Here is a 9224-nt window from a genome sequence, read left to right as displayed (position 1 = left end):
TGACTTTTTAATTATATGTATTCATTATTGACTTTATCTCTTGTAATCCTCTCTAACTCTTGTTTGGTCATAAAAGCTTCGCTTATTCATGTATTTAAGAGGCGTTTTTTTTTCTATGTTCCCCTAACTTGCTTATGATATCACTCTTTATGTCTAAATCATGGACCCATTTTGACCTTATCTTGGTATATAGTGTGAGATATTGGTCTATGCTTATTTTCTGCCAGACTGCTTTCCAGTTTTCCCAGCAGTTTTTGTCCAATAGTAAGTTTTCATTCTGAAAATATGGAACTTTGGATTTATCAAACACTAAATTACTACAGTCATTTACTCTTGTATGTTATTTACCAAATCTATTCCACTAATCAACCACTCTATTTCTTGGCCAGTACCAGATTGTTCTGATGATTACCACTTCATAATATAGTTTGAAATCTGGTACTGCTAGGCCACCTTACTTTGCATATTTTCATTGATTCCCTTGATATTCTTGATCTTTTGTCCTTACAAAAGAATTTTTTTTATTATTTTTCCCCTAGGTTTACAAAACAATTCTTTGGTAGTTTGATTGAGGTAGATTTGATTATTTAATTTGATTCTCATAATTACCCTAGAAGATAGTTACTATTATCATTCTGATTTTACAGGTGAAGAAACTGAATCAGGCAGAGGTTAAGTGGCTTGACCTTGGTCACACAGTTAGATGGTAACTGAGGCTGTATTCCTAACTTCGTGACCAGAACATCATCCACTGCACTACCTAGATGCCTTCACCTAGTGGTAGACTCGAGTTGTCTATTATCCCTTTCTATCTTCCATTCCATTCTATCTCCTTTTTCTATCTCAACATTCCTTGATAATATTTGTCCTCCTACTCTTTTTTTGAAATTCCTCATGTTTTATGTTCCAACTTACTCATACCCATTATGTACAATCCATATAAATTAACAATGTGTAAAAAAAATATTGTATTTGCCTGTGTCCCTTTCCAGTCTTTTTTCTTCTTAATGTTAAAAAAAAAAGTTTCACCAATGCTTTTTTTTTTTTTGCATATTAGGCAGGTAGGTGGCATAGTGGATGGAATGCTGGGCCTAAAGTTCCTGAGTTCAAATCTATACTCAGCCACTTACTAAGTCTGTGACCCTGAGCAAGTCACTTAACCTCTATTTGCCTCAGTTTCCTGAACTGCAAAATGAGATAATAATAATAAAATGAAATAATGTTGTGTAAAGTTCTTAGTACTTTGTGTAATACATACTAAGCTCTTAATCAATGCTTATTCCTTTCCTTTTCCTCTTACCTTGTCTTGGTTAGCAGGAAATGGGTCCCTGAAAGAATGAGCTCTAATATCTTTGTCCATCCCTTGTATCCATTTCAATGACCAAATTTAATGTGCATTGTTATGGTGAAAATATTTGAGATGTTTGGGTAATTTCTTCCTATTTCTGGCACTAAGGCAATAGAGTCTCTTTTCAAGCATATTGTGGAATTGCCAACCTAATGTTTGGGTCCAGATGGCTCACACATTGAAGTAAAGATAATTTTGTGTTAAGCATTCAAATATGTGGCTTCATACCTATGCTGATTCCAAATTCTATAAAGATTCTGAAATGTGCTATGGATAAATTGCTCCATTGCAAACATAAATAGCTGGGCACTTTTCTGCTTGTTGGGCAAGGGGATATCATCCAAAGGAAAATTTGTAGGTGGTAGGAATTGATCTCTCTCTTCTGGGTCTTTTAGTTCTGCATCTACAGCAAAACCCGGGATGCTTAGGAGATTGTGATGAGAGATGGCTGATCCCTGTTTAACACAGTAATTCAGCCCACTCTGACATCTACTCAAATGTCTGCCTGTTAATTTGGTTTCAAACAAAGCTACTTTCCAGAAATAGAATGCTATATTTGAGAAGACCCTTAGAGACCTTCCAATCCAACTCTCTCATTTTATAGAAGAGGAAAGTAAGGCCTAGGCAACAGGCTACCACAGAAAGAGTACTAGCTTTGACAGCAGAGGACTGGAGGTTTAAATTCTGGTTAACCTGTTTATGATTATGTGATTTTGGAAGAGTCACTACCCTTCTCTTTGCACTACATTTCCTCCCCTATAAAATGAGGGGGCTGGATGAGATAATATCTAAGTTTTTTTCAGAAAGAAAAAAAAAATAAAGATCATTTACTCCAAGCTCCCTCTTCTCTCCTCCTCATTTCAAATTACTCAGACATCTTCCTCTAATCCTGTATCACACGGAAATGTGGTCATTCTTTTTTGGTAAGGCAAATCCCCCTATATTCTTGCTTGAACCCACCCCATCTATTTTTTCTAGCAGACTGCTTCCAATGTTAAGCCATTCTGTAATGGTCAGTCTATATCTGCCTTAAACATATCTCTACCTTTTTCATATTAAAAAAAAAACCCTTCATTTAATCTTATCATCCCTACAAGCTATACTCCCTGAAAAGGCCATCTTTCTACTTCTTTTACTCTCGTTGGCTTCTAACCCTATAGCAATCTGTTTCCTACCTCATGATTCAACTGAAACTGCTTTCTCAAGAGTCATAATGATCTCTTTTTAAAATTTTTATTCTGAAATCAAACATCCAAAAAAAGGATCAATTCCACATACAGAGAAAACAAAAGGATTGTATAAAATATTATCAATATTCATTTCATACCACATGCTTAAAAAAATTAGAATATATAATGAGTTCCACACATTACTTTCTAAACTGTCCAGCAGTTCTGTGCTTTCTTCTGACCCTCCTTCTATTCTATTCTGTGCATTAAAAAAAAAAAGTACATTGGCCCCTTTTTTGGCATCACTATTGCTAACTCTACTCCCTACCTTTTTTTAAAAATGTTTACTAATTGATATAGCATGATTTTTTTTACTTATTTTATTTATTTATTTGACTGGGTAATGGGGTTAAGAGATTGCCCAGGGTCACACAGCTAGTAAGTGTTATGTGGCTGAGGTCACATTTGAACTCAGGTTCTCCTGAGTCCAGGGCCTGTGCTCTATCCACTGCACCACCTAGCTGCCCCCCTCCCTACTTTTTCTTAAATGTTTATATGTTCTTCTCAGATACTCCAATTATAAGATACAGTGAGTTTTCTTCTCTTACTCCTTTCTATTCTCTTTCCCCTACTTTGAACTCAAAAAATGCAATCTGTCTATCTCCAGGTCTTCTGTGTTTCTTAAACACTTCCTTTAATATCCTTTGAAGACATTAAGGTTCTGAAGAGACACATTCCTCTACCCCTCTACCATTAGAATGGTAACACTGTATTGCACTTGCTCAAATTAATTTATTTTCTAGGTTTCTCTTGATTTTTGTGTTTGTATTTAAAAAGTTGCTACTCAGCACTGGTCTATTTTTCAGAAAAGCTTGAGAGTCTTCAACTTAAAGTTTATTTTTCCCCCTTTATGGTTCTACTCAGCTTTGCAGGATGTTATTTATGGTTATAAACCTAGGTGTTCATTGTGGAATCTTGCATTTTTAGAACTCCTCTCTTTTAGAAGAGAATCTGTCGGGTCTTCTGTGATCTTGACTGTAGCTCCTCGGTACTTGAGCCGCTTGTTTCTGGCTTACAGTATTTTTTTTTTAACATTTGATGCTCTAGCTCTGGATTTCAGCCATTAAATTCTTGAGACTTTTCCTTTTGAGGTTTCTATCAGGAGGTCATTGCTAGATCTTTTCCATCTTCACTTTGTCTTCTGATGCTAATACAGAGAGGCAGCTTTGAATTTTTACTTATGAGATATAGTATCCAAGGTTTTTTTTAAAAATAACATAGTTAATTAGTAGTAGTCCAAGTAGTTATTCAGGTAGTCAAATAATTCTTAACTTATCTTTCCTTGACTTGTTTTCTAGATCAGCTGTATTTGATATCAGATATCTTACATTTTCTTCTTTTTTCTCATTTTCAGATTCCATTCTAATACTTTTTGTTGTCCTTATGAAGTCATTGATTTCTCTTTAGACTATTATTTCAAAGAGTCCATTGTTTAGTAAGGTGTACCACTTTTTCTAGGCTATTTTACTTTCTACTTTCTTTCTACTTTTACTTTCTACTTTACTCTCTTTTTACTTTTTTAAAAATTAATTAACTTATTATTCATTTGATTATTTAGTTATGTATTTGTGTATGTATTTGTTTATTTGTTTGTTTGTTTGTTTGCTACTTACCTCTTTTTGTTTCTATTAGGTGTTTGTGTAGTCCTTATGGAAATTCCATTTTTTCTTTTGCTTCTTTGCTTGCAGCTCTTATATGGTTATCTTCTTCTAAGCTGGATTTGAGGTGGGGGTGGGTGGGGAATAGGTGGAATCTCTTGTTACACAATATATACACATATACATATAAAAAAGTACGTGTATAGCAATCTACACATATACACGTACATTAGATATAATACATGCATATGCACACAAGATGGATTGTGCATACGTGTATGTATATGTAAATAACATATTGAATATTTACATATACATGTGTGTGCATATGACATGTATACATATACATGTGTACATACCCATGTGTGTAAATGTACATGTGTGTATTGATGTATGTTTGTGTGCATATGGTTTGTGACCTCTTTGGCTTACTTATCTGTTTGTCTTTATTGCCTGAATTGGGGTTTTCAGCTAGGGCCAGATTCTGTCCCCTGCTGGACTTCAGAGTGGGGTGATTATCCTGCACAGTCTCACCCTGGATCACCTGAATTCCTGCATTGTCCTTCACCTCCCAGGGTTCACTCCACTGCTGCCTGGATCTTTGAGGTTCAGAGTGCTCAATCTTCAAAGTCACTTACAGTGTCTGAGAGTAAAGTACTGGAGACTTTAGCACCCCTGAGTGCCTAGACTGTTTGGTATGAAGCCAAAGTGGCTTCCAAGCTTTCTGACCACATTGAGAATTTCTGGAAAGCTCTAGGGTTTTCTTAGGGGAGCCCTCTACCCTTACTACATCTGAACACAAAGCCTTATAGTCTATGCATATCTCTGGCCCTTCTCTGACCTTTCTGGTCCTGGCTTTGTTGCTTGCCCCCTTTTTCCATTGCTTTGGACTATTAGATGACTTTTTATAGAGTTCTTGCATGGAATAATTCATTTACTGTAATTTCTCTTTGGATTCCTCAATCGTCATTCAATCTGCTACAAATTTCAGGTTTTTGCTATAATAAATATGTGGGGGCTGAACAGTTTACCTCTGTTCCAAAAGTTATATTGTTTGCAAGTCCCTCATCATCTCTTAGTTGCCAAATCTAATGCTCTTTTTTTTCTTTCCAATTCTCTTCCTTCTTGGCTTCTCTGAAAACATTGCTACTTTGGATCATCATCTCCTTAAGACTCTCACCTCTTGGGGCAATTAGGTGGCACAGTGGAGAGAGCATAGGCTGTGGAGTCAGGAGGATCTGAGTTCAAATTTGGCCTCAGATGCATAACACTCACTAGCTGTGTGAGTCTGGGCAAGTCACTTAACTCCAATTACCTCATCAAAAAAAAAAAAGACTCTCACCTCCCCAGTCTTTGTGTATCAGGCACTCTAAGTACTGCCATCTCCTGATTCTCCTCTTATTCGTCTAGTAATCTTTCTAAAGCCCAATTTCTGGGTCTTATTCCATGTTACATTCACTAACCTTAGGTGTCCCATGAATATGAGGTCCTCTTCTCTTTTTTTTCCATATTAGCTTACTTCATGATCTCATTGGCTCTCATGTGTTCAATCTATAAAGATGATTACCAGATCTACATATATCATCCTAGTCTCTCTGCTGAGCTATAGTCCTGTGTCACCAACTTCCTATTAGACATCTCAAATTGAAGTGTTATAGGTTTTCTAACTCAGTATGTCCAAAATAGACTTCATGATCTTTTCCTCCAAACACACTCTTCTTCTGAAATTTCTTATCATTTTCAAGGCATTGTCATCCTCCCAGTCACCCAAGATCATAAACTTGGTGTCATCCTTGACTTCTCACCTCCATTCATCCTGCATATCCAATATGTTGATTTTTTTTTATTAGAGTGGCCATCCTTTGACTCACTTCTTAAAGAGGCCTATTCACTGAATGGGTGTTGCCTCACTCAAAGTAAGACCTGAAAAGATCTTAGCTTAAAAGTGCCAAGGTCTTCCACTGCATCCTGAGCCATCTTTAGTCATCCTGCTCAATATCTGCCATTGGACCCAGATGTCTCTGGAGAAGAAAGTGAGGTTGGTGACATTTCACACTCTCTTTAACTCAAATCAAAGTCAATTGCAAGTCATGTCATCATCTCCCTAATGTCATGGTCCTCTTCGAGAACAAAAGACAAACCACACAGCCACAACCAATACATTTTTAAATTTTGGTGCTTTATCTCTCACATGTCTGCATTCATTCACCTATCTGGCACTTAACTTATCACCCTGGCCTAGACTATTTCAATAGCCTGTTGGTCCCTGCACCTCAAGTTTCTTTCTACTTTAATCTATCCTACATTCAGCTACAAAAGTGATATTCCCAAAGCTCAAAGCTCAGGTCTGACTATGTTACCCCCTACTTAAACTCCAATGACTCTCTAATACTTCCAATATCCAATAAAAACACATTTAAAGCCCTTCATAATCTGGCTTCCTTTTACCTTTCCAATCTTCTTACACTAAACTCACTCTACATGTACTCTGCAATCCAGTCAAATGGCTTATTTACTGTTCCTCACACATGGGACACAATCTCCCAACTCCACATTTCCGTATCAGTTGTCTGTCATCTATGTCTACTTTTTCTCCTCACTTTTTCCTACTTTCCTGACTTTGTACAAGACTCAGCTCGAATTCTGTCATCTGCAAGAGGCTACTTTCCTAATGCCTCCTGTGGGTAATATCTTCTCTCTGAAATTACTTTTCATTTATGCTGTACTTATCTTATATGGACATAATTAGTAACATATAGACTCCCCCACTGGAATATAACCTCCTGGAAGGCAGTAACTGTGTTTTTGCCTTTCTGTGAATCCCCAGCACTTAGCATAGTGCTTAGCACATACTAAGCTCTTAATAAATGCTTTTTGACTGACTGTCAATCTCTAAACCGTGTGCCTGGCATAACAAAGTGGTTTGGTCAAGGTCACTGAATTGAAATTAGAATTTGAGGGTTCTTGCTCTCACCTTAGTGTTTCTTCTACCATTCCAGAGAGTGTTGATATAGTCTTTTTCCCTATATCTAAAGAAATGCGCCAAAATGAGACATAAAATAGGTCAAAACAGAGCTTTGTCACCGCTTCTCAGTTTACAGCTAGAATTTGTAGGAAAGATTCATCCTTACGTGTTCACTTTGATATGTCAAAAGGAAGAGCCATGTTCTCCTTATCCTTGTCCAAGTATTATTTTTCAGATAGAAGAGGAAACAAGCCACAGGTTTGCCTAATCTCTGGAGCTACATTTTTTCCCCTCTAATTCTAGTCCTTATATTATATGAAGGAAAACATGAGAAATAAAAGAGGGAGAGGATGTGGGCTCTTTTTTAATGCATTGAGGATTAAATCAGGCCCCAGATGCCTATAGAATTTGGGGAAAGAAAAGGCCTGGAGCAAACAAGCTTGGATAGATGTCCTGGAAAAAAAAAAAGGTTGGTGTTAGTGGAGGTAAAGAAACTGATACTTCCCTTTCATTACTGATCCTAATCCAGAAGGCATTTAGGATAGATCTTCTCGACTCCAGGGCTCATGGAGACTCGAAGACAGCTAAAAAAGCTCTCTCTGTCTTTATCTCTGTCTCTGTCTCTGTCTCTTTCTGTTTCTCTGTCTCTCACTCTGTGTCTCTCTCACTGTCTCGGTCTCTGTGTTTGTGTGTGTGTGTCTCTCTCTTTCTCTCTCTCTGTCTCTGTCTCTCTCTCTCTCTCTCCTTTACCTCCCAATTCAGAGCATCTTTCAGTTTTTCAGGGGATATAATAAAAGAACTGTCTAATGCCATTGTAACAGAAATAAGGGAGGCAATTCCAGCCTGGTGGCCACTGTGGTTTTCAATAGGAAACACAGCAAGAAGACATCAGCTTCTTGGTGTAGACCCAGCCCTTGAAGAGCCTCAAGAATTTTGAATACAGAGGATTCTTCAAGAAAATCCAACCAATGATGGTGAGGAAACATAGAAAATATATTGAATATTTTCTCTGGTTGAGATGTTTTGGAACTAGTGGCTTCTTCCTTCAACTTAAATTTATCTTTGGAGGAAGGTAAGAAAAAAAAAACCACCACTTCAGATTTTAAATTGAAGTCACCACTTTCTTCAACCATCTGGATTTTATTCAAATGAGGTCCTAATCTTAGTAAGACAAATCAGGCCACTTAATAAAGTTTGATTTGAGGAGCCAAGTTAAACAGAGTTCTCAGTTAGACTTGGGTTATCCACTCTTGTGGCTGTCTGCAGAAGGCCCAGAAGTAGGGTTAAATGTAATGCCAGGAGAAAGGCAATACTATTAGCTTTTATTGCTCTTTCTGTCACTAACTTGCTGAGGGATTTGGAGGCATGTGTGCTTAATGTCTAACCAAGTGGGAAAATGATAATTGCCTAAGTAGAAGTAATAGGCTTTGAGAACTTGCCAAAAGGCACAACATAAATCTAAGTTAAATGTATGCTGATTTATTCCTTAAAGAGAGTCATACAATTAACACCTGCCAGTAGGTAGGATCTCTCCAGAAGAGAATCCACAGAAAGTCTGGAAAGGTGCTACTTGCTTAGTATCTGCCATCTTCAGCATTTATGAATATCTTTTTTACCACATTACTTGAAATTCTACTTGCTAACTAAGAGGCAGCATGGGTATTGTGGGGGAAAAGTATTAGAATGGGAATCTAGGATGCCTGTATTAGAGTTCTACTTTTGCCATTAATTAGCTAGATGACTTTGGGCAAGTCATTTCATTTTTTGGGATTCAACTTCTTTATGTACAAAGTGTCAATAACTCCTAGACTAAAAGGTATTAAATTGGTCATTGCAAAGGACTAGGGCATGATGGATAAAAAATGAAAAGGAGATCTGGGATAAGTTTCTGTTTAACCAGGACAAGATAGGAGTATGGCATGGTGGAATCCATCACCTGACTTTTAAAAGGTGAATCCTGGAGTTTCCAAGGCTATCATTTTTTGTTTTTGTTTTGTTGTTTTTATTTTTGTTTTCCCCTCTGGATTCAGACTCTGATATTCTGGGAACAAGTTGTCACATTTTTGGATACTTCCTCACTTCTT

This window comes from Phascolarctos cinereus, unplaced genomic scaffold (genome assembly GCF_003287225.1).
Source record: "Phascolarctos cinereus isolate Bilbo 61053 unplaced genomic scaffold, phaCin_HiC Scaffold_2;HRSCAF=192, whole genome shotgun sequence".
NCBI lineage: Eukaryota > Metazoa > Chordata > Mammalia > Diprotodontia > Phascolarctidae > Phascolarctos > Phascolarctos cinereus.
This window is presented reverse-complemented; position numbering follows the sequence as displayed.